Raw genomic sequence first — 3031 nt, 5'->3', positions numbered from 1 at the left:
AACCAGCAGCTTATCCATTCTTCAGTACCTCTCTCTCTCTCTCTCTAACTTGTTTCCATCTAACAATTCATCATGGCTTCATCTCTTCAATCAAACCTTTCCTTCTATTCTTCATCTTCAAACAAAACAACTCCAACTCTCTTCACCCACAGAAACCCCATTACTAGAATCCGTTGCGGCCCAAGAAGCAATCGTGGTCCATTAGTTAAAGGAAGAATTCTAAGCACCGAAGCAATGCAAGCAGTTCAAGCACTTAAAAGATCAAAAGATGATGAAATCAAAATCAATCAAATTATCTCCAAAACCCTACCTCGTTTAATCAAGAACGATTTATTAGCTTCTTTGAATGAACTTTTCAGACAAGGTCATTGTGAATTAGGGTTAAAAGTATTTGTTTCTGTTAGATCAGATCTTTGGTCAAAGATTGATTCTTCTCTTTATGCTGATATTATAATTGCATTAACAAAGTGTGGAATGTTAGAAGAAATTGATAATTTGATTAGTGGTTTAGAAGAAGAAGGTGAATTTTTAGTTAATGGTGGTGATGATAGAGGGCTTTCAAGATTGATTAGAGCTTTAGTTGCTGCTGAAAAGAAAGGAGCTATTATTAGGGTTTATGGGTTGATGAAGAATAGAGGGTGGGGATCTAATGGGAATGTTGATGAATATGTGGTTAAGATTTTGAGTAGAGGGTTGAGAAAATTTGGTGAAAATGGTCTGGCTGATGAAATTGATGAGAGATTTGGGAGTTTAAATGTATGAGAAATATATGGATTAGTTATATTTAGTTAATGTATATGTTTAATGTAGATGATGTTTGGCCATCTCCACTAGAGTCTAGCAATTACGTTTTAAAATAGTGTTTGGTTCGCAAAAAATACTATAAAAGATTTACCAAAGAATCATACTACTGGGAATTTGTAGGGGTTTATGTGGTTAATACAAGTTTTTAAGAGTTGATACTTATTGGATTTATAACGATTTTCAGGGGTTTATATGAATTTTTAAGAGTTTATACGGGCTTATTTGATTTATAACGATTTTCAGGGATTTATATGAACTAATGAGATTTATATGGGCTAATGAGATTTATATGGACTTATAAAGATTTATATGGACTTATAAAGATTTATATGTGCTTTTGTAGTTTATATGGACTTTAAGTAGTTTATATGAGTTTATTGACTTTAAATGGGCCTGTAGGGGTTATATTGGTGTATTGAGATTTTAGGGGTTTACATGAATTTTTAGGAGTTTATATAGACTAGTGGGGTTTATAAACATTTATATGGACTTATTGGTTTAATATGGGCTTACAGGATTTAATATGGGCTTGTTGGGGTTTATATTGGTTTATAGAGTTTATATGGATTTATATAGACTTACATGGTTTATATGGGCTAATGGGGTATAGGGATTTATATGGGCTTATGTGGTTTATACGGGTTTTAGGAGTTTATGTGGTCTTGTAAGAGTTTATATGGGCTTGTAAGAGTTTATATGGGCTTGTAAGAGTTTATATGGATTTTTATGGGTTTATAGTTGTTATATGTTTTTTTAGGGATTTATATGACTTATGTGGTTTATATGGATTTTAAGGAGTTTATATGAGCTTTAGGGATTTTATATTTATGAAAATACTGATTTTGTACGTGCCTATGTGGTTTATACGGGTTTTTAGGAATTTATGTGATCTTGTAAGAGTTTATATGGGCTTGTGGGAGTTTATATGGACTTACAGGGTTTATATAAACTTGTATGAGTTTATGGTGTTTATATGTTTTTTTAGGCATTTATACGGCTTATGTTGTTTATATGAATTTTGAGGAATTTATATTCGTTTATAGGGTTTATATGGGTTTCAAGGGCTTTATATAGGTATATTGGAGATATGTCGGGTTTTAAGGATATATATAGACTTATGTGGTATATTTGTGTTTTTAGGGGTTTATATAAACTTATGAAATTTATATGGACTTTTACGACTTTATATAGACAAAAGGGAGTTTTATGGGTTTATAAGAATTTATATAGGCTTATATGGTTTGTATGGGCTTATGGGGTTAATACAAGTATTATGGGATTCTTAAGAGTTTATACGGATTTATCGGTTTATATTGGGTTTTAAAGGGTTTAGGGTTTAGATTTTTGATATTTGGGTTTTATACGGATTTATGGGTTTAGGGTTAGGGTTTAGGGTTTAGGGTTTAGGGTTAGGGTTTAGGGTTTAGGGTTTAGGGTTTAGTGTTTAGTGTTTAGGGTTAGGGTTTAGGGTTAGGGTTTAGTGTTTAGTGTTTAGGGTTTAGGGTTTAGGGTTTAGGGTTTAGGGTTTAGGGTTTAGGGTTTAGTGTTTAGGGTTTAGGGTTTAGGGTTTAGGGTTTAGGGTTTAGGGTTAGTGTTTAGGGTTAGGGTTTAGGGTTTAGTGTTTGGGGTTTAGGGTTTAGGGTTTAGGGTTTAGGGTTTAGGGTTTAGGGTTTAGGGTTTAGGGTTTAGGGTTTAGGGTTTAGGGTTTAGGGTTTAGGGTTTAGGGTTTAGGGTTTAGGGTTTAGGGTTTAGGGTTTAGGGTTTAGGGTTTAGGGTTTAGGGTTTAGGGTTTAGGGTTTAGGGTTTAGGGTTTAGGGTTTAGGGTTTAGGGTTTAGGGTTTAGGGTTTAGGGTTTAGGGTTTAGGGTTTAGGGTTTAGGGTTTAGGGTTTAGGGTTTAGGGTTTAGGGTTTAGGGTTTAGGGTTTAGGGTTTAGGGTTTAGGGTTTAGGGTTTAGGGTTTAGGGTTTAGGGTTTAGGGTTTAGGGTTTAGGGTTTAGGGTTTAGGGTTTAGGGTTTAGGGTTTAGGGTTTAGGGTTTAGGGTTTAGGGTTTAGGGTTTAGGGTTAGGGTTTAGGGTTTAGGGTTTAGGGTTTAGGGTTTAGGGTTTAGGGTTTAGGGTTTAGGGTTTAGGGTTTAGGGTTTAGGGTTTAGGGTTTAGGGTTTAGGGTTAGTGTTTAGGGTTTAGGGTTTAGGGTTTAGGGTTTAGGGTTTAGGGTTTAGGGTTTAGG

The 3031-nt window shown here is 34.5% G+C and overlaps 1 pseudogene across 1 annotated transcript; it reads left to right on the top strand.

The window, feature by feature from the left end:
• On the top strand, positions 1-826 carry LOC147554820 (protein THYLAKOID ASSEMBLY 8, chloroplastic pseudogene; annotated as a pseudogene). Its single transcript, XR_015235030.1, has one exon. The product of XR_015235030.1 is annotated as a protein THYLAKOID ASSEMBLY 8, chloroplastic pseudogene (transcript).
• The last annotated feature ends 2205 nt before the right edge of the window (positions 827-3031 follow it).

The sequence above is a fragment of the Eschscholzia californica genome, unplaced genomic scaffold, assembly GCF_041429995.1.
Source record: "Eschscholzia californica isolate CP2 unplaced genomic scaffold, dmEscCali1.0.p SCAF_2, whole genome shotgun sequence".
Classification (NCBI taxonomy): domain Eukaryota; kingdom Viridiplantae; phylum Streptophyta; class Magnoliopsida; order Ranunculales; family Papaveraceae; genus Eschscholzia; species Eschscholzia californica.
This window is presented reverse-complemented; position numbering and strand designations above follow the sequence as displayed.